This window comes from Enhydra lutris, unplaced genomic scaffold, assembly GCF_002288905.1.
Source record: "Enhydra lutris kenyoni isolate GAN:26980312 unplaced genomic scaffold, ASM228890v2 scaffoldscaffold17, whole genome shotgun sequence".
NCBI classification, from domain to species: Eukaryota; Metazoa; Chordata; class Mammalia; order Carnivora; family Mustelidae; genus Enhydra; species Enhydra lutris.
In genome coordinates this window covers 28,198,719-28,224,627 of record NW_019154101.1, presented here as the reverse complement: position 1 = coordinate 28,224,627, position 25,909 = coordinate 28,198,719, and the positions used below count along the sequence as shown (strand labels likewise).

Below are 25,909 nucleotides of genomic sequence, written 5' to 3'. Positions count from 1 at the left end.
AATAAGTAATTCACTGGGGTTAAAAATACAGCACAGAGAATATTAGTCAATAATACTGCAGTAACTTTGTATGGTGACAGATGGTAATTACATTTATCATCATAAGCAATATGTAATGCATATAAATGGGGAATCACTATGTTGTACACCTCAAACTAATATAATATTGTATATGTCTACTGTACTGCAATTAAAGAGGAGGTTAAAAACAAGAAATACCTATTGGAAAATAAGAAGAAAGGCAACATAAATGACTTAAGCATTTGATCCAAGAAATCAAGTAAATAACAATCACAAGTACATAAGGAAGAAAATACTAAAACTAAAAAAGTAAACATGGTAGAAATAAAAATTCAACTCAAATTTTAAGATTCTAAGTTTTTTTATACGAGTACTAATAATTTTCAATTTTTTGTACAGTGTAGTAAAACACATATATTAGTTACTATAAGAAAAATAAAGCTAATTCTAGTTTGATTTCAATTATTATCAATAACTTTCTCACTGCCCATCTTTTATGAATCAGGTGTTCTATCCTGTGTCTCAGGTAAATGCCTACTATGAGTTGTCAAATATTTTCTTCTAATAAAAAGCAAAGTTCAAAACTCACCTGTCCTAACTTCAGGAAATGTTATATTTTTAGCTTTTTATTAAATACATTATAATTGTGGTCAAAAGTACAAACTTCTGGTAAATAAGTTCTGGGGATATAATGTACACCCTGGTGACTAGAGTTAATAGTACTGTATCCTGTATTTAAAAGCTGATAAGAGATTTTAAAACTTCTCATGACAAGAAAACAAATTTGCAACTATGTGCGGTGATGGATGTTAATGACATAGTGTGGTGATTGTTTTGCAACTCATACATACGTTGAATCATTAAGTTGTATACCTGAAACATAATGTTACATGTCAATTGTATCTCAATAAAAACTTTTAAGTCAGTCTTAGAAAAAAATGCATCATAGAAGTGGAAGCAGCTTCTTCCTCACTCAACGATTTTAGGGATAAGAAAAAATTTGTGTTTTAGGTTTTCTGACTTTCAAGCGGTATTTAAAAACAGTACTCAGTGAACCATCACAAACTGCAACCTTAAAGCATTACTTGGAAAACACCGCCACCTCCTGGCTCTTAAGACAAAGTGCATCAAAGACTACAGGTACACCTTGCAAATATTGTGGATTTGGTTCCAGACCACCACAATAAAGTGAAGAACTCAATAAAGAAGTCAAAAAATTTTCTGGTTCCTCAGTGTATATAAAAGTTGTGTTTGCACCATACTGTAGTCTATTAAGTGTGCAATAGCATTATGTTTACAAAAATCACTATACGTACCTTATTTAAAAAGTACTTTACTGCTAAAAAATGCTAACCATCATTTGAGCTTTTAGCAAGTTAATCTTTTTCCTGGTGGAGGGTCTTGCCTTGATGTTGAAGGCTGCTCACTGATCTGGTGGTGACTGCAGAAGGTTGGAGGTTGTGGCAATTTCTTAAAATAAGAACTAATAAAATTTGCCAGATGGATTGGATCTTCCTTTTACAAAGAGTTTCTCTATAGCATGGGATACTGTTTGACAGCACTGGGCCACTGTTAGAACTTCTTTGAAAATTGAGAGTCAATCCTCTCCATCTACTAAACCTACTACTTCATCAACTAAGTGTATGTAATATCCTAAGTCCTTTGCTGTCGCTTCAACATCTTCACAGCCTCTTCGCCAGGTGTAGACTGCATCTCAAGAAAACTTTTTTGCTCATCTATAAGAAGCAACTCCTCATCCATTCAAGTTTGCTCATGAGGTCGCAGCAATTCAGTCCCATCTTCAGGCTCCACTTCTAATTCTCATTTCTCTGGCTTTTCCTACCACAGCTGCAATCACTTCCTCCATGGAAGTCCTGAGCCCCTTAGTCATCCATGAGGGTTGACAAACAGGGTCTTCCAAACTCCTGTTAATCTGGGTATTTTGATCTCTTCCCACGAATCACAAATGTTCTTAATGGCATCTAGAATGGTGAGTCCTTTCCAGAAGGTTTTCAATTTCGTCTGCCCAGATCTACCAGAGGGATCACACCATCTGTGGCAGCTTTAACCCTATGGAAATGTATTTCTTAAAAAGTAAGACGTGAAAGTTGAAAAGAGTCCTTGATCCATGGACTGCAGAACAGCTGCTGTGTTAGCAGGCACGAGAATAACATTAATTTCATTGTATGTCTCCATCAGAACTCTTGGGTGACCAGGTGCATTGTCAATGAGCAGTAATATTTTGAAAGGGATCTTTCTTTCTGATTCCTCAACAGCGGGCTTAAAATGTCAGTAAACCATGTTTAAACAGATGCGCTGTCAGCCATGTTTTGCTGCTACATTTCTAGAGCACAGGCAGAGTAGCTTTAGCATATTTCTTAAGGGCTCTCGGACAATCAGAATGGTGAATGAGCACTGGCTTCAACTGCAAGTCACCAGCTGCATTAGCCCCTAACAAAAGAGCCTATTCTTTGAAGCCAGGCATGGACTTCTCCTCTCTAGCTATGAAAGCCTTAGATGGCATTTTCTTCAATTTAAAGCTGTTTTGTCTATATTTAAAATCTGTTGTCCAGTGCAGCCAGCCTCATGAGTGAGGTCAGCCGGATCTTCCGGGGAGCACGTTGAGCTTCTCCACCAACACCTGCTGCTTCACCCTGCACTTCTCTGTCATGGAGACGGCATCTTCCCTTAGACCTCATGCACTGACCGCTACGAGCTTCAAACTTCCTTCAGCAGCTTCCTCAGCTCTCTGGTCTTCACAGGCTTGAAGAAAGTTAGGGCCTTGCTCTGAATTAGGCTTTGGCTAAAGGGAATCTGGTGCCTGGTTTGATCTTCTATCCAGACCACTCGAATTTTCTCCGTATCAGCAAGAATGCACACATTCATTCGTGTGTTTACTGGAGTAGTACCCTTAATTTCCTTCAAGAACTTTTCCTTTGCATCCACAACTTGACTACCTGGCACAAGAGACCTAACTTTTGGCCTACCTCAGCTTTTGACATGCCTTCTCACTAAGTGTAATCATATCTGGCTTTTGATTTAAAGTGAGAGCTGTGTATTTCTTCCCTTCACTTGAACAGTTAAAGGCCTAGTTTCAAGATTGTTGTGTCTCAGGGAATGGGGGGTGTGAGGAGAGACAGAGGAACGACCAGTTGGTGGAACAGTCGGACATGCACAATATTTCCTAAGTTTGCCATCTTACATGGGGACATTCTGTGGTGCCCCAAAACAATTATGGAGGGACATCCAAGATCACTGATCAACATAACAAATATAGTAATAATGAGTTAAGTCTGAAATACTGAGAGACTTATCAGAGTGCTAGAAAGATGGTGCCACTAGATTTGCTTGGTGCAGGCTGTCAGAAGCCTTCTACTTGCCAAACACACAGTATCCGTGAAGTGTAATAAATCCAGTTATGTCTGCACTACATTTTATATCTTCCATGCCAGGGAAGATATTTAAACTGAAAAGGCTACAATAAACATTGTCATCAAAACAAGGCAAAAATACCCCTAAAATCCAGTAAAAAGCCAAAAGAACAAAACCAAATAAACCTGAGAATACAGAAAAGTAGATTCTAGCTACTTCAAGTGTATTCGAGTGGCGTCTGAGGATACTGAGGGAGGGGCCTCCAACGCTCTAACCACAAAATTAACATCCATGATTTGCGTAATGGCAGAAGTAGGGGAAGAATGAATATAGAGCAATTTGCAAACAACCCGAACCCTCATGGTCTCCTGGAAATTGTTCTTTTCTACAAGCGAGGCATGCCATCCAAGTAATCTCTTATTCTTTATGAAGCTCTCAAAATAGCACATTAGGAAATAGACATTTTGTGCCCAGATTCAAACAGATTACTTGACAGTCTCTCAACACATGCCTGTGACCAAGCTAACATTTTGCCTTCTAAAAGACAGTGTTTTTTCACATCTGTTTAATAGCACAGGAGATCCCTTACTTATTTTCCTCTTCTGGAAATCGGTGGTATCACTGCACATCTCAAGGTGCTTTTAGGATTAAATACAGTTATCTATGTCCAGTACATAGCATACAGTATGTGCTCATTAAATGGTAGCTATTACTGTTTGATGGATTCACAGGTAGTTGAATTTTATGGTCAGATAGTATTATTTAATGAACAGATGCAAAACCTTAAAACAGTCAAATTAACAGACGGAAAGAGTTGAGATCTCAACAGGTTAGGCAGGGATCAGCAAACTATGGCCAATGGGCCAGTGGCTATTTTGTAAAAAATAGTTTTATTGGAACACGCCATGCTCAAGTATTTACCTAATGGCTATGTGACATAGCTGAGTAGTTATGAGGAAGACCAAATGACCCGCAAGTCTAAAATAGATACTGTCTAGGCCTTTAAAAAAAAAAAGTTTCTCAATTCCTGGGCTAGCACAATGAGGCAATATCAATAAAATAAAATGTAACACTGACAAATTTTAAAGCCCACATTTTTATTAAGATAAACAAAAGATCTGCTTGTCATGGTCCTTGACCGAAGGCTGGTTTGAACAAACCAGCTGGAAGAAATATCTGAGAGCAACCAGAATGGATCTGAGTGGTAGATGATATTGGGGCATTACTATTCACTTTGTTACATGGAATGATAGAGTGCTTATGGAAACAAATATGCTTATATTTTAGAGATGCATACTAAAATATTCATGGAAGCATGCCATGTATACAATTTGCATTAAAATACAAGAATTTTTCATGTCTGAACTATGAGTATCACTAGATTTGGGTATGGTTTCAGATGGCCCCCTAGATGTTGGCACCTTCCCACAGGAATCAAACAAATTGGGACGACCTACTCTGAGGTACAGAACAGATATGGATAGTAGATATAATTGTTTTTAGGACCAAAAAATGCTGTGATACTATTTAATCTCAATAATTGTTAAAACTAGGGGATAGATATAGGGGTACCCGTTATACTATTCTCCCTACAATTCTGTCTGAAAAGTCTTTAATAAAAATACTTTACTTCACACTAGGTCATACTAAGCCAACATGAAATTGTAATTACTTAGAAAATAAACAAATGAAAGAGGGGTTAGATAGGAGTGTCCAGAGCAAAGGACGTGCGATAGCCTTTTTTTGTGACTGAAACATCTAGAATGTCCTAACATTATCATTTAAAGAGGGCAATGATAAGCAGATATCCAGAGGAAAGTAGGATGGTATGAAATATAAAAATAGTGTGTGAGGAAAGTCTCAGGATATTTAGCACAGGAAAGAAAAGACAGCAGTTGTTCTCAAATACCTGAATAAAAAGGAACCTGAGAGAACCAGTTAAAGTCACATGGAAGGAGATCTCACAAAGCTACACCAATAAACAAGTACCTGCAAAGCAGTAGGCTCTGCAGAAGAGAAGTGTCAAGAAAAGGGGCAATGGGGCTAGAGAATTAACCAACAGTTAGGAATGTTACAGGAGTCTTCTATTCAGTGGATGAAGAGACGAGGTGGTCTCTAAAATCCCATCTAATTTTAAAACCCCAGATTCTAACATCGTAGAAGCAGACATGCTATAGACACACTTAGGAATTATATATGAAATTCTGATTTTAGTTCTAAAGCTATTATGTTAGTTTAGTTAAATTAACATCCCAATTCTCAACTTACCATTTTCCCTTCAACATTCTTTTGTGTTCAAAGGGGCAATAAAGAAGACAGTTGTTAGCAGCACTAAGGGGCAAATCATAGGCACATGACCCAAACACCAGCCCTTCCACTCGTGTGGCAGCATGCCATTCCATCAGAAGGACATTATCACGCATGGCACAAAAGCTTAGACTTTAGGGGGCCATCCTTAGGGTTGGCATTTTTGTGTTCTATCCACAGGGTTCTATCCACAGGAAGAAAATTTTACTAACAGTAGGCCTGGCCTCAAAAACGCTTGTACTTTCCAAAGGAAAGGATTATATATTATGCCACCTATATTACATAAAACATTTAACAAATACTCAAGTATGAAGCAAAAAGTATTTGATATACAAAACCATTATCACATTAAGTTAAACAGAGAGTTAAAGCATCTTCATTACTTTTGCTTCTACCTACTATCTATGACTTAGTCTAAATACCAATTCTGAAGACCAGTAAGCAGGTAGCATTCATGTAAACAACTTGCATCAAAATGAACTGCTAAAATTTTTTAAATCCATATTAAGAAAACTAAAAAAAAAATACTGTTGTTTTTTTTTTTCTGGAAATTAATTAACAACAACTGGGGCTTTGTCAGCAACTATCTACTTTAAAAAATAGTAAGGAAAAAATATTATGCTTCGGACAACAAAAATATTTGTAATGGTGCCTAAAAAGTAGTGGAAGAAAATTTAAACAATGCTGATTTTCTGAATGAGTGCTTAGTAAAAGATAAGCCAATGGTTTACACTCTTGTGAAAAAGTTTCAGTTAAAAAGATATTTTGTGATTTAAGAATAGATCATCTGGGGCATCTGGGTGGTGCAGTTGGTTAACTGTCCTACTCTTTGGTTTCAGCTCAGGTCCTGATCTCAGGGTTGTGAGATCGAGCACCAAACTGGGCTCTACATTTAGTGCAGAGTCTGCTTTAGATTCTCTCCCCTTCACCCTCTACCCCTCCTGCTCATGCTCGCTCTGTCTCTAAAATATATACCATGATCCCAGGGTCCTGGAATGGAGCCCTGCTCAGTGGGGAGCCTGCTTCTCCCTCTTCCTCTGGCCCTCCCCCTGCTTGTGCAGTCTCTCTAATAAATAAAAACTTTAAAAAATATATATGTACATAAATATATCTTTAAAAAATAATCTAATCTCCATCTCATATTAATGTTTAAACAGTAGCCTACTTGAATTTCACTATTTCATTATGTACTAAAACCTACTTATAAAGAAAACCTGGATCCTCATGGAAGCTATGTGACAGTGGACTCGCTCTGAACTGTTCCTACACTTATTTGTAAAATGCACACAACACCATTTACTCATCACATGATTGTTTTGAGGAATTAATGAGCACCTCGCAAATCATAATAAGCTCAAAGTAATGCCATATGAGTCAATGCTAATATTAACTTATGTATTATTACAGATAAGAAGAGAAATAATATATTTTACTGAATACAACTTGAAATTTGGGGAATCAAACTCAAAAGATGAGAAATCAGATGCATCAATTCCTTATTTTAGATTCATTTCTTTCTTTCTTTCTTTCTTTCTTTCTTTCTTTCGGATTTATTTATTTGAGAGAGAGAGAGAAGGCATACAAGCAGCGGGAGAGGTGGGGGAGAGAATTCAAGACTCTCCACTGAGCGTGGAGCCCTACGATCTCAGGATCTGTGAGATCATGACCTGCCCCGAAATCGAGTCAGGCGCTAAACCGACTGAGCCACCCAGGCACCTACTGGAAAGATTTCTTAATATTTCAAATAAATGGTCTTATTGCATGACTTTTAAGTAAGATAGCATGTCATTTTCTGATTACATAAAAAATACTCAAAGAAAAGTCATTCACAGTCCTACCAAAGTGATCATTTTTTTTTTCCCTATGCTTGTATAGGCACATTTCTAGGCTGCTGAATCCTTTTACTTATCTGCATATTAAACAAGATTGAGATCGCATGTATATGTGGTCCATGTCTACTAAATGAAGTATCTTGTCAAAGTCTTTGGCAATCTGAGATATGAGACAAAGCAAAATTAAATTAACTGGTGAGGGTGAACTTCTTAAATACTAATGAGGGTGAACTTGTAAAGTACTGCTCCTCATATTTACTCCATGTTAACTGTCTCGGATCCCTGTTCATTTTCCTTCTGAGATTCCTTACTGATTTATGCAAGCTCTTACATGTTAAAGAATATTAACCTTTTGCCTGCTTAAACTATTTCTTCTGCTAAAATTCTATTTGTTCTATAGCTCAGCATCACCTTCAATCAATTCTATAACAATGAACTAGAAATCTAAGCATTAGGCCTCCTGCTAGGGGACAGGGTTCCAGCAAGAAACAAGACCTTGTAGAGGGAATAGCAGGTGTTCTCAGCTCTGAAGTGAGCTGAGAGTATGAACTATTCATACATGAAGAAGGGCCCGCATGGCTAGAGTGGAAAGTGTGGCATAAGATCAGGCTGCGAATGCAGGGAGGGGTCAAATCATGCCTTCTGGGCTATATTAAGGATTTTCACATTCATCCTAAGAGTGATGGGGAACTAGAAAGAAGCAAGAAATGACATGACGTATTTGCTTTTTGAAAATATATCACTGGCACTTTTGTAATGGGAGAATGGACTGGATGATAAGAATGGGCAGGAAACTCAGTCAGGGTCTAGTGGAGCAGTCCTGGTGAGAGAGGACAGCAATGGAGAGCAGGATGGATGAAGATGAAAAGTAGACAGAAGAGTGACATTTTGGGAGATGAGGGAACAGAGCTTTGTGGCTGATATGGGGAAAAGGAAACGGGAGACAGAGGATGACTCCAGGTTTGTGGCCTAAGATACTATGTACTGAGACAGAAACACTGGAGGGAGAGTAGGTTGCAGGAGATGGGATAAGAAGGAGGAGCAAGGATTCTTTTGGAGAAATGTTGAAGGAACCTGTGAGACATCCAAAGGTAGGTCCAGAGCAGACAATCAGATAAGAGTCCATCACTCAGGACAGCTCAGTCTAGATTACAGGTAAAAACTGGAAAACCCTAGAATAGAAGGTAATTAAAACCATGATGGGTAAAAAAAGAAATTAAAGGAACTAAGACATCTGATCCCTAAGACTAAACGAGGGTATCCCTACTCTTGAGTCCCATTACCATGCTGCTATGCAAACCACTATTCCAGCATTTTCCCACACTACAATAAAATTTCTTATTTATTTATGTTTCCTTGGTAGACAACAGACTTCTCAGAGATATGATCAAATCTCACTTATTTTTGTACCAAGCCTTAGCACAGGTCCTGAGATACTAAACACATTCCAAAAAATGTCTGCAAGTGCTTAACAGTTTGAGATCAAAAAGCAGTATACACACACACACACACACACACACACAAACACACCCCCCCCCCTAAAATTTAAGAGCTTAGATTCTGCAGTAGATCACTTGGGTTAAATCCAGACTCTACCATTTACCAGTAGTGTCATGTTAGGTAAGTTATTTAATGCCTCTGTGCTTCAACATGCTGATCTATAAAAAAGAGGTAGGTAATAGAACCTACCACAGAGTGTTGCAAAAGATGATGTTTCATGCAAAACACTTAGTACAGTACTTGCACATGGTAAGCATTCATATTTAGCTATTCTCATTGCTACAATTATAATCTCCTTGCTTCATCTTCCATGAATAGAGAAATACTCAAAAATGGAAAGGATTTCCAATTATTCATGGTGGTCCTGAAGCTCTGGAACACAAAAACAGATCATGTTCCTTCAAGTCTAAAAGCAAGGGGGTAAAAATAAGGAATATAATTTTGATGTTATCTAGTAAGCAAAATTAGTATTTTAAAAAATAAATTTAGCATTTTTTAAATCCCCCGTAATTACAAAACCATTTCAAACCAAGTGTTGACTGTGTGGGGTTTGGGGCAGAGGGAGAGGGATTAGGAGAGAAAGGGAATAGGAAGAGAGAGGGAAAAAGAAACGGACCAAGTCTATTACATATAGGTAGGTCTAGCTGTTCCTTGTGTTAGCTAGGTACAGCAAAAACAGTTAGACAGAAGAGTGATATTTAAAACTCAAATTGTAACACAACTGTTTATCATATTCATTTCTAAGTGTAAATTTATTGTGTTTATTTCATTTTATTTGTAAGGCATCAATTTTCTCTAGCAGGTCTTATATGTCTGTATTTTCCCATATTATGGGCTATCATTTAAAAAACCAGTTAGTTTATCACTTTATAGAGAATCTTGATATTTGTCCTAACTTATGCCCATAAGTAGCTATAATTTCTGAGACTAATTAAGCCATTACCTGATAATAAGCTAATAAAAGTGCATACTTTTAAAAAGATTATTTTTTTCTTCGTAAGTGTACATGTTAACTCACCAGGTGGCTAACAAACCAAATAACCCTCTTTCAGCTTCTGGTTGGTATTAGGGTTGACAACGCATGAAGTTCAAACTTCTCTGTATTCTGCTTTTTATTCAGGGGTGTGAATACTGGGTGCAAACTCGAATGCTGACAGCTCGTCAAGAATTTAATCAAGAGAAAGAACAGCAAGGTGAAAACACAACATGTAGAATTTTCTATTTTGGCAGTTCCCTTGCAACTGCTTTTACAGGTTTACCCCTCATATAAACCATGTGCTCTTGTGTAGACAACCTATTTAAGGTCTATGTCATGCATGACTGCCATTTTAAGAAAAGAAAGGTAAGTTAGCTAGTGGGAAAATAGTATACAGAGTGCAAACTTCTGGCTAAAAAATAATTTTTACTATTTAGTAAAAAAAAGTAACATACTTAAATAAAAGCAAACAGGATTAGAGAATGAATACTCTTTCCACATGTAAGCACCATTAAGAATTCCTTATTTTTCTGAGCTGTCGGGTTTTTAATGATCGGGGGCCGCGTCACTCAAAAACAGTCAGTATGGAGAATGGAGCTGAAGAGTAGAAGAAAGCTGTAATGTTTTTTTAAACTGGAAATTAGGATCTTTGAGAAAGTAAAAAAATATTTTAAAACAGCACAATAGTAAAGCTGAGTAATTAGATAACATACAACTAAAAGAAAGGATTCTTACATAGAACATAAAACAAGAGTGATAACGAAGTTTTCTGATTGGAACACCAGTTCTTAACTATTAAGAAAAAAGATAAAACAAACAAAATGAAAACTATGAAAAGCCTCAATCCCCCAAGATATTGTTTAACTAACCTTCATGGGGCTCTAATTTTTTAAAACATTTCTGAGTTGTTTCTAATGGGCAGCCAGTAGAGAGCCACTGGGCTGAAACGCCACAATAGGTCATCAAAATAATGGAATTTCCCTTTCAGCAGGTCCTTAAAATGGGCTCTATTCTCAGATCAGGACTGTTTATCATTAGAGAACATCAAGACTTCTGCACACTGTTTACCACACATTGTTTCCTTAACTGGATTCACGTATTAAACCTTTATAGTCTGCCTTGTCCTCTGCATGGTATGAGATGTTTACGAATGTGTGGCTCACCTCTGAATCTGATGTCACAGTTGAAACTCCCTCCTAAAGGACCTCTCCAGAAGATAAAACACTGGGCACTCCTGATTCTCAAAATTCTCCCTCACCATCCCCTATTTTTTGGCTTCTAAGGCACCTTTCCTACATTCTTCTTCCATCTCAAATACTTCTGTCTCTTCCTTAAACTCGAAGTCCTTCATTGAAATCCACGACAGTCCTGAAAAGCTCATCAACAGGTTCCAGAGGTGAGGGACCCCTTGAAATTGTATACATACAAATTTGGGTGCATACCTGAGTAGGCCATTTTTTTTTTTTTCCATATTCTCAATGAGTTTAAGATCCCTGAAGGTTATAAACCACTCCCATAAATCCTTTTTTTCTTTAAGCTTTCCAGGCTTCAACTGCTGTCTCTGACTTATGGCTCCTACATCAATCCTAACCTATGAGAGATCTGAATCCATATTTCTAACTGGCAATTCGGCATATTCATTAAATCAAACCAACATATCCGAAATTAATCAGTCCCCTCAGAAATACTTGGGGTCTCTTAATTTCCTCTTTCAGTCAATGGAGACACCCTCCAACACTCACACACCTGAGTCAGAGATTTCAGAGTCATCCTTCAGCTCTTCTTTTTCTCTTCCACCCCATGAACTTTTCATCTAGCTTCTTTTCTGCATCCAAAGCATTGGCACTTTATTTTAGGCTTTCTCATGTTCTTATGGCTACAGCCTTCTAACGGAGCTCTGCCTGCATTCCCCACGATCCAGTCCATCTACCAAATAAGCTGCCAGAATTATCTTCCTAATTGTGCCACACCCCTGCTTAAAAAGTCTCTTGGCTCTCTTGCACGGACAAAACAGAATCTAGCTTGGTTGGCTTGGAATGCAGTGAGCTCCAAGTCCCCAATTTACCTTTTGTAATTAATCTTCCACTTCCAACACCCCTTAACAATCTCAACTTTCTACCATTTCTCCTGCAATAGCAGACCTTTTCCTAATTTTGTATTTGCTTATGATGCCCTTTCCTCACTGCTTCAACAGACTCATACTTTTAATTGGAGTCACTGAACATGCAACTGATGTGAACCAAGCACCGTGGCTAGACACTGGGATTACAGCTCAGAACAAAATGGTCAGGTAAGGCACCTTCACAGCAGCTGCAGAATCTGACAACAAACAGACACGCAACTAAAACAATGAGAGAATGTGATTTAAGTTATGAAGGAAATAAGATGACAAAAGAGAAACTCTACGGGGAATGATGCGGGCAGGCTTCTTACCTTACTCAGAGAAGACAAATTATTAAAATGAGATCTTGCAGAATAAGGAGCCAGTCATGAAACTCTGAGAGAGGGAATCCAAGCAGAGGGTGCTGCAAAGGTACTGTCTGTATCACACTGTGTGCAAGACTGTAGGCACCACTCTCCTTAAAGACAACCATTTAATACAAACATGTGTCCTTAGAATTTGGCTTAGCTGGCAACTGGTCATCGACTCAATAAAGAGTTGCTAAATTAAATGAATAAGAACAACTGAAAGAGAGAATGGTGGGGCTGGGGAATAAGTAGGAAGGGTAGACATCTTCCATGATGACAAGTAAGATCTTAGTCTCCCCCAAACCACTCCAAGTTCTCTAGCAGCATCCTATTATTTCCTTATTTAATTTGTCGGTATGTTCTGCTTAGTGCTCATTCAGCTAACAAGTTATTCTTGGTTTTCGTTTAGATCCCCAAATCCTGAAAGGTAATTGTGTTTTAGGAGCTTTTACAAATACAGGAACATGTTTCTGATGTTAAGGAAAGAATTGTTTTAATTGAAACACGCATGCGGATCCTCAGCGCTTTTGATATGTATATTCCCCTTTCCCTTTCTCCCGAGAGTTACATTCTCCATTGTAACCCCAAGGGTCCTTACTCATCCGTATCCTAAATCCATTCCACAATAGCTGGTCAGAGACTAGTTAACAGGTCAGTTATTTATAGCACACATCAATTATCAATTGAATGGGTATGATGATAAAGCCATCCTTCCTCTCTTTAGGAAGTGAGAGTAAGGATATATAACACAAGACAACTTAAGAATGTAACTTCAGTGGTGCCTGAGTGGCTCAGTGCATTAAGCCTCTGCCTTCAGTTCGGGTCTTGATCTCAAGGTCCTGGGATTGAGCCCCACATCGGGCTCTCTGCTCAGCAGGGAGTCTGCTTCTCCCCATCTCTCTGCCTACCTCTCTGCCTACTTGTGATCTCTGTTTGTCAAATAAATAAATAAAATCTTTTAAAAAAATGAATGTAACTTCAAACATTTGATACTCTTTCAATTTAACAGGCTAGGAAGAGTAAATTAAAAGGCACACTTTCTTAATGGACACACAAATTAAACAATTATCCAAGCAGTACTGTATTATGCACTAAAGCAGAAATTTCAAGATCAGCCAAAGGTTTTTTCCGCTATACTGACATAAAGATTTACATTAACAATATGCTGCTGAGAAGCTTATAAACATATTATTCACATGGCTTTATAAGTTATAAACTGTTGAGCTGTGTCACATACATTACTCTAGGTCCCCATTAAAAAAAAGGAGTAGAGAACTGCATTAGGAAATCTGGTGTACCTTTGAGATTAGCATACCAAGTTCATGCTGAGGAAGGTCTAATGAATAGGTGAATATGCCTTCAGCTTGGTTGTGCCTTCCACATCTACCCTAATGTGACACCAGCAGGGATCCTGGGATACGGTCAACCCATGAGCAATTAAAGGATGCTCATTACAAGGTCACTAGGTTACACATGCATACAATAACTGGAGATAGCTAAGAAGCTCACTGTAGCCATAAGCTGGGAAGGAAAAAAAAAAGGCTTTGTTTCCCACAACAAAACTATGTGGGAAATTAAAAAAAAAAATGAGAGGGTTCTTTTTCCATAAAAGCTTCAGGTTTCATGAATCTTAGCTAAGGTTCAAACAATGATAGGTTCTATAAATGTTGACCATAGTCAAAAACCAAATTCCCATCTTCATATTTGAACCTTTGGATTACACATTAGCTTTATTGTCTTTGTATCTCAAGGACAGCAACACCTATCCCTGAGAAAGTTTGGTAGAAAGAACTCTAAGGAAACATTAACAATGTGTCAGTCAAACTTTTATTTCAAAACAGGCTTTTATTCAGGGCAATACTGACACCTTGGAGACCCGTTTTTGTAAAAATTCCCCACTTTCGTCCTTCGAATATCTAAAGCTAAAGGATATAAGTGTGTATGTATACATCAATTTATCTATATCCATATCTATAAAGATATCAGTAAAATAGCCATGACCATTTCTTTGCATATCTCAAGATCTTTCAGATCCACAATCCATGATGGCTATAGGAATAATGTTAACAGTACTCTATCAATACAAAATCAATCTGGCCAATGTAGTGACTACCCAACTAAATCAGCAAGATCAACTAGACTTCATTCTCTTTAAACAGGAAAACAAAAGCCACATCTCCAAATACAAGCATACTGGCCAATTTTCTTACTGCGGAAAGGTATAAAACCCAACTAAAACAAACAAAAACAGCACAGCATGGAAGAAAGAGTTATAAAACTCTACTCCTGTACATTTGAAGTAAAACACATTTTTAATAGCATGTTTTATATAAACTTCTGTAACACACATTTTATAAAAATATTCTATCAACTAAATCCAAGAGTTGGATATTAGCCAAAACGGGAAAGAACAGTTTGCCATTCAGTGTATAAATGAAAAAGCAGAAACATTTATTTTCTGTCAGCTGTTTCAAATGCCCATATAACTGAACTAAAACACTTGGATTTAACTATGAAAAGTTAACCTTTCCAATAACCCCCTAAACAAAGCCACAATTATCAAGTTATTCAAGTTATTCCCCTGATTAGGTAAGCCTCAGTATATGGCGCCAGCCTTACCATAAACAAATACTGCTCTAATCGTATGCAGTCACTCCTGAGCCGCCTGAATCACTAGAGTGGAGCAGCAGTTTCAGCTACCTCTAAAATTACAAGAAAGCTACTATGTAGAACATTTATGGTGACACAAAAAACTCAAGTTAAATGGCTTGACAAAGACACCAGCAAGTTTCAAGTTTACTACCATTTCAGGTTATACGAGCAAAAATAGTGTCCTCTAAAGAAAGACGAATTCTGCTAAATGAAACCATCGGGTCTATTCCCTTTATTCAGAAGCACCATACAGCAAAATAAGCGGTCAAGTCCACAGGGTAATAGCATTTCAATAGCTGCAATGTGGTGCCAGACCAGGCTTTGTTGGCCTTCCTTTTCCAAGAAACAGAGATGTCTCTTTTTACTTAGTCCATCTGCCCTAAGTGATAACCAGATGCCTGTGTGATACTTCAAAATTTAAAAAGTGCTTCCCTGGGGTGCCTGGGTGGCTCAGTGGGTTAAGCCTCTGCCTTTGACTCAGGTCATGATCTCGGAGTTCTGGGATCGAGTCCCACATCGGGCTCTGCTCTGCGGAGAGCCTGCTTCCTCCTCTCTCTCTCTTCCTGCCTCTCTGACTACTTGTGATCTCTCTGTCAACTAAATAAATAAATTCTTAAAAAAAAAAAAAAAAAAGTGCTTCCCTCCCTGCCAAAACCAAATGGCAGAGATGAGTCCAACAGTCCGTGATTGTAAATCAAGAATTCCAATGCTTTAACAGAAAGCCCCCAGAGGGAAGAAACAAAGCGTACAGCCGGTTCATCTTGAATGTGCTGCCTAGTACCGCTGCTGGGAGGACCAGCACATAGTTTTTTAGCTCACTATGCTGAGCATTGTTCTGAGACTTTACACTTAGCTCTCACAGCAACCCCCACAGGCATGGTGCTAGTATTAACCCCATACTGCGGTTGAGGAAACTGGGGAATCCAGGCAATGAAATAACTGGCTCACGGCCACACCACCAAGAAGGAGCAAAGCCACTGTGCTGAACACAGACAACCTGTATCCAGAGTCCTGTAACTAACCCTAATCCCAAGAAAGTATTTTGATCAAAAATGTTCTGCCTCACAACGAAAATACCTGTAATTTATGGGCAAAAGGAGGTTAGCACATGACTCTTTGGAACTACTTAACTAATAAAAAATTTCCGACTTAAAATACTAAGGGTCACCCACACATGTCCTGAGAAAACACAACATTGACTCTGATTTGCAGTACTCTTGCTTGAATGAATCCTGTGTGGTCAAAGTTGCCAGCCAAACTTTTGTGCTGCATTTTCTTGGTGAAATTTTAAACAGTTTCACTATTGATTCCTACACGAAGGCCAATTTGAACTGTCCCAAAAATCACCTTAGTGTATTTTTTTAAACATTTAATGGGATCCCTAGCAGCATGTCTCCCATACAAAACAAGCCATTTAAACCAAACTTTGAATTTTATCACCAGTTGCAAGATGAATACAATTTCTGATACAACCTGATTATTTTTCATTAATGACATACCTCTGGAATCGTGGTTTTTCCACAATTACACATACACACACTCCATCTCCCTACCTAATAAAAGGCTGTATCAAAAATCAAATTTGCATCCTTGGCCTGGAAAGACCTCAAACATGCATATACTCTTTCTCCTTTTTGAAACTGCCCAAGGCGGTATTCAGGGGACAAGAGAAAATACTGCATCTACTCAAAAGAAAAGACTGCATCTACTCAAGGCAGTAAACCATTATTTTTATCGTCTGAATTGGTTTAAAAAAAAAAAAAAAAACAGGCCCTAATCACGTCAGAGAAATTTTTGCTGCTTTTAACTTGTAGCCAGCACAGAAAAGTTGAAATTTTAGGCATCAAGAATTAGATTACTAATTAGATTAGATATCTGAAAGACTGCCCTCATCTACCAGAGAGCTTCCTGAAGTGAAAGAAAAATAAATAAATATATATATATATATATATATCTCCTTTTATTAGCATGTTAATCTTCAAACATGCACACACACTTGCATGACATTAATACACAACAGGATGCCAACTCACAGTCCTGATCCTCAAGAAACCTCTAATCTGTACACCAATAGCACCATGAAATCTGTACACCAATAGCACCAGTTAGTACGTAAAAAAGGATTTAAAATTCAGATTTGTGTGTCATGTTTTGGTATTCATGTACAGCGTTTCTCTGCTATCTACAAGGTCACAAAAAACACCTGAAGAGAAACATCTTTCATCCAGGTGTCCATACCTGATTTGGCATCAGGCATCTCGAAGGTGCAACAGATATGAATATAAATTTCAGGAAATCCTTGTTTTTCAATTCAAATATCACAACACAGCTAAATTTTCAAAGCACTACAAGTTTTCAGTTAGAGACACTGTGGAAATACTCTACTATAAATTCTTCTAAAATCAATATAATTTTATTTTTCAAAGCAATAATAATTTCATCACATGGTCGATGATGCAACAGAAGGAAATCAATCACCAGATTATTACAGACCTCCTTCACCTAAAAACACTGATACCCACTCAACTAGATTATACAATATTTATTTTAAATGATGTGATAGATCTGTAAGAAATAACACTCTCAAAAATTCAGTTGCATATTTCACATGTATTTGTTCTACTTTAAAGCAAATTCTGCACATTTTATATATGTATATAGTAGTTCTCCTTCATCTGTGGCAGATATGTTCCAAGACCCCTAGTGGATGCCTGAAACTATGTAATACCAAACCCTATATATACTAAGTTTTCCTACAGACTTATGATAAAGTTTCATTTATAAATTAGGCACAGAAAGGGATTAACAACAATAATAAATCAGAACTGTAACAATATACTGCAATAAAAGCTACGTAAATGTGGTCTTTCTCTCTCCCAAAATATCTTCATGTACTGTACTCACCCTTCTTTTTGTGATAATGTGAGATGATAAAATGTCTGTGTTGAGATGAAGTGAGATGAATGATGTAGGTACTATGACCTAGTGTTAAGCTACTATTAACATTTTGAGGACCATCTGCTTCCAGACCATGGTTGACCAAGGGTAACTGAAACCATGGGAAGCAAAACCACAGATAAACAGGGAACTACCATATATCCACAAAAATTTTGAGACAAAAATTTTCCACATAAAGAAAAACTTGTGGAAATCACTGAAATTGTTTCCTCAAATTTGGCAAAATGTAATTTTAGTCAAATATTCACATGCAAAATAATCAGAAATGACTGATGTTAAGGAAACTTTTTTAGAATAAGAATTATGAAAATCTGAGATTCAATTAAAAGCACACAGTAAAATCTATAATACTGTCTTACCTTTAAAAAAGTGACTATGTCTAGAGTTATAATACTACCCCTTGAACTTCTAAAAACACCTTTAATTCTGCAAAGTTACAACATTTTGTACATGCCTTATTTCAATACAGTCTTTTGAGTCTCAGCATGAGGCTCTTAACCTGTTGTATTGCACAAATAGAATGAATACAGACATGTGACATGACCACTCCAATTCTCCAAATAAAGGGGAGGGATACAGAAGGAAAGTACAACAAAGTAACATTAATGAAAAAGATATATAGGCCAACCACATATGTTGAAAACTCCATAAGAAACAAATAATACAAATAGCACAAAAAATCATTTTGACTGAGACATGATTAAATAAGGAGAGAAACTAAAACACCACCGAACACTGAAAATGTTATAGTAAAGAGCAGGGAATGCAGAAACTGGGACTGTTACTAAAGATGGAAGATAGGGCTTGACCCCCACTCTAACACAGAAGGGACAGAGGTGAACACAAATAGGTCTGGGTGAAGTCAGTGTGATGGCAACCCTGAGATTGAGGAAATTTCCTAAGTTTCATAGACACTATGAAAATCTTGGGACACAACAGCCAACAGCCTCGAGTGGGGTCATCCCCCAGGATATCCTTCACAGAAGAACAGCTTTGTGAAAAGATTAAACAACAATCCTTGATTCTTTAACCTAAAGGTGACAATACTGTGTTTTTCCACTGAGGAGTCCTAAAATGCAATTTTAAGTTTCCCAATGTTTATACTTCCCATTAAAGGAAACTGCTCACCTCTTTGCACATCCGTGAACTTCCTTGAACAAGAGACACTGAACCTCAATTCATCTCAATTCCATGAAAATGCCTGAGTTAAAAGCTCTATTCTGGCACCAGTCAACCAATCAAGAACACTCAGTAGCAGACCATTACAGTTTCTGATTTTGAAGGCAGAGAATATGAAAAGAGGGGGCTGGCAATAAGGATGACACATTTTAAGACAAGCCAGACTTAACAAAAAAAAAAAAAAAAAGTGGGAGACAAACAGAGGCTGTGGTTGACATAATTGCTTCTATGACTTATCAGTTTTATTTTCATCTTTAATCCTCGATTTAATATAAAGAGCTTTATTCTCACTGGACACAAAAATTATGTTCTCTAATAGGTATATGTAGCCTTTTCAGTATGCCATAGGGAAACCTCAGTTACTGACCTGGAATGATTTGGGAAGGTATAAAACCATTAAATAGAGATGTAAAGCATAAAGAGGTAATATAAGCTGATAAATATGTAACTGGACGTAGCCGACTGTGAATAATTCATCAAAACAGATAGCGATAAAAATCCCTTCTCCATTTGTATGAACTGCCATTTTCTCAAACTTTAAGAGCAGATTATGCTCCAATAGCTGAAATTTTTCCTTATATTTCTCTTTTTCAATTTTCTCAGGGATTCTGTAATTGGTTCTTCACACAAAAATCACAGCAAGCTTGTTTCCTTTTTCTTTTTTTTTCCTCGAGCCCTTTTTAAAGCACTGTTCTTAACCCTAAATACACAAGCCCACGCTGGTTAACTGCCGGTGTCGCTTTGGAACTGCAGGTGACAGATGCAGCCAGAGAGCTCACAGATGTGGACTAGCTGCACTGTGAGTCTTATTGCAATGAGCACACTGACAGAGCCCGCAGATGCACATCAGCGCAGAAGGAGTCTGAAAAACCGTCATTCCGAAACACATTTACTTTTAGGGCTCTTACTGGCTATCATTAAGCGCTTATCCTAATTCTCATCCTTGCTTAGCCCTACCCACAATTCATTTTTCTTCCTTAGTTCCAGACCCTTCATCAAACCTAATTTGGTTAATAACAATAATAATAAAGCGGGCTGTTGGCATTGCCAGCACCAGGAACCGGCGAAGATGCTATTCGGGAGCCTTCCCGCCGCGGCACAGGCCGCTGGAAGTTTTCCGGGAAGCAATGGACCTCCTAGCATCTCTGCACGATCCTTCTTCCTCCGGGTGAGAGCTTCACAGAGGAGGATGGGGAAATCACCCTTCTCCTGCCTTCCCTGGGGTGGCTAACACGAAAAATAAAAATACCTCTTTTCTTATGCTACACCCTGCTTGATAACGCTCGAAGGCACGGACGCCCCGCCCCCACGCCGTTATCCCTGATGAGCTCCCCAAATATCACCCTGTCCTCCTAAGAAGTGGACCCTCCCTCGGCCCCGGGACCAATTGCCCCCACCTTAGTTCCTCTCCTCCGGTCGTCCGCCCCCTCACCTCCCACCCGCAGCACGGCCGGGCTCGCACACACCAGCCCCGGCACTCAGGCCGCCCAATCGCCCGCGCTCCCCCCGCCCAGGGTCGCCTCCGGGGTTACCGTGGGAAGAGAGGGCGGCGGCAGAGAACGCGGCGGCAGCGCTGCTGCCGGTTACGTCGGACGCGAAGGATAAGCTGGAGGACAAGGATGATGATAAGGCGGGCGCGCTCCCCAGTCTCCATGGAACTCCCGTCCCGGCCCGTTGCTAGGAGCCCCCGAGGCTCGGGCTCCGTCTTTCTTGCTTTGTTGTTCCGGGTACTGGGCGGCCGCTTCTTCCCCGCGACAATAAATAGACCAGACGCAGGGGGAGCATAGAGACAGCGCGCGGGGGCTAGAGCGCCGCCGGACAGGGTGCCCCTGTGTTCCTCGCTAGCCAGTCATTTCCGGCTCTCACTGCTCCTGTCTCTTCCCCCCCACCCCCCCGCCCCTTTCCCTACTTTCCCTTCCTCCTTCCTGGTCTCCTCAAAGCAGGCCCCTCCCGCTCCTTGGCTGGGCGACGTCCGGGTATTGGGGACGGGGACTGCTATTGGGCTAGACTTTTTTTTTTTTGCTTGAGGACCACCTAAAAAGATTTTGGAAAACAAAACAAAACTGCGTGATCTTTGTACATTTTTAGCTGATATTTAAACATGAGTACGTAATACCTGGCATACAGTATAATATAAAAGGACTTTAATTTTTTTGTCAAAACCATAGAACTTTCTCGTTAGCTCATTCAACTTAAAGGTCCACTATTTAACATAGCAAATCTAGTTCTCAACAACAAAATTTATTTTCTAAGATATTTTCTGTCTGAAAAAGTCCTATTTCGCTTTTTCAGTTAAACGCGTTCATGTACGTCGTCGCGATAAAGGTTTCATTAAGGAATTCTAATTGTGGTCCTAAAATAACAGCGATAGGCGGTGATGGCGGATGGAGGGGTGGATAGATGGATGGATGGATAGATGGACAGACAGAAAGATAGGGCAGGGAGTTTAGGTCACACTTCCGTCGCCTCTCCCTTCGCTATTCCTTACTCAACTTGGGTTTGTGGTCGGGGCTCCGCCTTGGAGCCCGAGCACTTCAGAGTCTTTCACGCCGTGTAGCCAGATCCGGGAAGGATGGACGGGGAAGAGAGCGGCTTCAGGCTAGGGCTGGAGCGTGGGTGCAGCCGAGGCTCAGACCAGCGGGCGTAGGAGGGCGCTCACTGGCAAGCTGGGCCCCTGGGGGCTGAGACTCTTCCACGGCTCTGCACCCAAGCAGCCCTGGAATGATCCGGGGACCCCGGGAGGCGCACACCCGCCAGTTTGAACGGCCGCGCTGGGGCCAGAGGAGCCCTCGGGGGGTGGCCTGAGAGACGCTGCCGGCGGGAGCGAGACTCGAGTAACGGCCTGGGGAGCGCCAGGCAGTGCAGAACCCTGAGACGCCCCCGGAGCCCTACTCTCAGGCAGGCACGGGCCTCCGTTCCCGAGCTCAGCTGCTGTAGTCAGAAGCCTTGGCCCCTGGTTGAGGCCGGGGGCAGCTCTGATTTAATAAAAGGCCGCAAGGCGGGATCGTGGGTTACCTGGCCTCTGATTGGTGTGACTCTTGGATGAAAAATGGTAAAGCCACTGTCCTTTTGGGAGAAAAGGGGAGGGCTGACTTCAGGGGATTTGGGAGTATGCGACCATTTGGGTATTTTATTATTTACTGGGTCTCAAAGAATGCCTTTTGATCTTTTGCTTCCCTCTCTGTTCAGAAGAATATCTGAGCATTTAAAAGCCCTGTAGATCTATGGAATTTCCATTTTGTTTCAATTTCTGTACTAACTTATTTTAGGATAATATAAAATAATTGTAGCTTGTGTTAGGTGTAAGTGAAGAAAATAAACAAGAAGCTTGATTGGAAAGTTATGTCTGTGTGTTAGTGGGGAGACGACTTTTAGGAGGTAACATCCGCTGTTACCGGGAAGGGATGGGAGTGAAAGGGATGTTCATAGTGCTACCGGCAGAGGGAGCAAGAGGCTAAAAGTTTGCTATGCTGGCGCATTAGGGTGGATGGGGCATCCTGATCAAATCCAGGAAAAAAGTGACATGAAATGAAATTGGAGAGAGACTAAGGCCTTAAACCTTCAGTGCCTTGTAGACATAGAAGAGAGATTGGATTTTCTTCCAAGTGCTGGGAGAAGTGAAGGGTTATAATGTGCAACATAACGTGACTTACCAAGGGAATGGCAAGGGAAATGGCGTAATCCGATGATCAGTGCCATTGCTGTAAAGTCAATTTTCCTGCAGCGGTGACCAATTTTAAGGTCTTTATGAGGCAACTTCTTTCAGGGGACTAGCAAGCAACCTGGTATAAAGCATGTCAATTACTTTGGAATCCTTTTTGTCATACATTAGTCAACGATTTGTCTTACTACAACGGTTCCACATTCTGGAAATGGATTTTGGTTTTGCTGCAAGCACCATTCTCCATAGACCTATTGAATGTCCGTACACTGCCACATTAGCCCATACACTGTTCCTCTGACCAAGGAATTCACATGATAAAAGAAGTAAGGCAATGAGATACAGTCTGTGGGCTTCATTGGTCTTAGAATATGCTCCATTATTTAGGTGCCCGGTAAGATTATAATATCATTCATTATTCAGGTGGTAGGTGAGGTTAGAATATACAGTGTATGTTCCAAACCAAGACTCTCCATTAACACAGAAATTGATAAGTTGGCTGGGAAAATAGTGATATTTATCTGTTAGATCAGTACTACTTAAAATGTGGTGTATGAACCAAAGCCAGTTTGCAAACTGCAGTGAAATCAGCAATGAAATAGTTATAGAAATTGAGAGGAGACTTTCAAAACTTCTAGTAATTTGGCACTAACATGGAATCTAAGCATGCAGTTTTATATTTACGAAAGCATTTGCCTGCATTGGGTTGCTAACTAAAAACAATCAGACAAACAGTGATCCTTCACAACAGTTAGCTATGCCCACTAAGGCTTCTAGCTTTAACTTTGTATTTAAAAAATCATCCTATTGGAATATATTGGCTACTTCTTGCTCCCTTAGTGCTATGAGACAGACAAATGGTTCAGTAGAGCCATTCTGAAAAAGATGAGCAGTGATACAGGATGATACTTATGTAGCTGTTAAGAGGAGTCCTTTCTGCCAGTGGATTTACTGATCATGATTATATAGTATCTACTCTGCCAATTGAAACAACTAAAATTTCTGCCCCCATAAGGTTCATACACTAACCAGGAATGTAGATCCCCAGCAAGGCAGTGGAGTCAGGGGTATCTCATTCCTCACCACTCTTCTCAAATATCTTCCACTGTGCCCCCCTTACCAACTAAAAGTAATTTCTCCCATTATTCCAGTTGAATGGTGCACAAATTAGGGGATAGAGTCTGAAGCTGTAACCTGCCTTTACAATCCCAGCCTGTTTCTCTCCCTGTCATGGATAGAGTCTGTGGCAAAGACAGTGAACTAAGATGCAGGGTGATTGACAGAGTTGCTAGGCCAGTTTCCAAGAGATAGAAACAAGAAGGGCAAAGTACCTACTCAAGCTTACTGTCTCAATGAGATTTCTGATAACAACCTAATGGATTTCCCCCAAATGACATTGACAGATAGCCAAGGAAATTTTAAGGGATTGCGAGAAAGCCTTTGTCCTTGCAAAAGGCCTCTACTGGTGTGCGTGTCTAAGACAACATCCCAGTCTTGGTATCAGCAAAGAGATGACAACAGTTGCCAGAGCGGTCCCTGGAAACTCCTTGTCACTACTCCTGTAAGGAAGGGTCTTTGAGGATAATAGATAAAGGAAATCTCGACACTTAGAGTGGCTGACCAAAGATCTTAGTTCTCTGCTGGAGAAGAGAAGCCCTTCTTACCTTTATTCTTGTCCAACAGGATGCAGTATATGCTCAACTTTTGCACAGTGAGTCTCCTTTTTGCCCTTTCTTTTTAGTTTTTGTTATCCTTTTCCCCATCCCCTCTATTATATATTTGTGCATTGGGGAAAAATGCATTATTTATTGTTTAGCTAGATGGGGAACCTTATCAAGACTGACTACACTTAAAGATCCTGAATTTGGGCTGGATGTGACTTTGAGTTTTCCCCTCCCACTGCACAGGAATTAAGCACATTTTCAATTACATAAGGTATAGTTGCTTTATGTTAAGAGAAACTATAGGTATGTAAAAACCAGCGTGTGTGTGTGTGTGTGTGTGTGTGTGTGCACGTGTGTGTATGCATATGTGCACTGAACAGCCAAAGGATAACATGTAGGAAACATGTATCCTTTTGTCAGCTCAGAACACCTCTCTTCCTTTGATAAGAGTACTCTCACCTCTTATTTGGGGAACTATGCATACTCTTTACCTTTCTCCAATCCAATGTGCATCCTAATGGGAGTTGCCGTAGTGATAATGATTGGCAGAGAGGCGGATTTCTGAGCTAAACTGGGGCAACTGTATTGAAATGGAGTTGTCACTCCCACTGCCAAATTCACCTTGTGTCTGCTTTGTGAAGATGGATCTTGATCCTTTAAATATTCTTGTTTGCTAGCTATCAGAATGTTAAGTTTTATCAGTAGAAAAGGCTGGAGAGACACTGAAGTAGGAAAGTGTTTTGCTTCCTGGTTCCAGTGTTATCCCCTGGACAGGCTCCTGAAGCACGGAAGTCTTCTCTAGAATCTGCCTCCTACAGCACAGATGGATCCCTTTGCCCACTCAAGGGTCTGAAGGACAGTCAGTGGTAAAGGAAAATCTCCCAAGGGGGCATAATTAGAACAGTATATTTGTTTGTGCACCAAGTCTAGAGCGAGGGGTGACCAGAATGGGCAATTGCTAACAGTTTTTCTAGATATACAGGGACTTGGAAGGAATAAGATTGGAAGACTGGTGACAAGGAAGTGTGGGGAAGAGTATATAGATCAATTTCTCTAAATGGGCACACACTGGGAAGGTATCTGTGTTGCATTCTGATGCACGCTAATGTATCCATTGCAGGAGAGACTGCTAATAATCAGGAGAACAAAATGGCACTATCTGTGGCTGTCAACCAGCCTCTTACCCAGTCATCCAGGGCTTGTTCAACGGGCCCTTGAACAAAATGGCCATGGCAGTAAGGATGCAGGCTCTGCATGTGCTCAACAATCTGGACCTCTCCTTAACCAAGGCTCATTTCGACACTACTGTTAAGTGCCT

General features: G+C 39.7%; 1 protein-coding gene across 1 annotated transcript in view; it reads right to left on the bottom strand.

Annotated features, from left to right (window-relative positions):
• Positions 1 to 21,066, bottom strand: part of LOC111147566 (TATA-box binding protein like 1) — a 35,246-nt gene extending 14,180 nt beyond the window's left edge. Inside the window, exon 1 of the mRNA XM_022503668.1 lies at positions 20,799 to 21,066. The gene's annotated coding sequence lies outside the window, so the exon portion shown is untranslated. The remainder of the gene's footprint in view (positions 1 to 20,798) is intronic.
• Between the last annotated feature and the right edge of the window lie 4,843 nt (positions 21,067 to 25,909).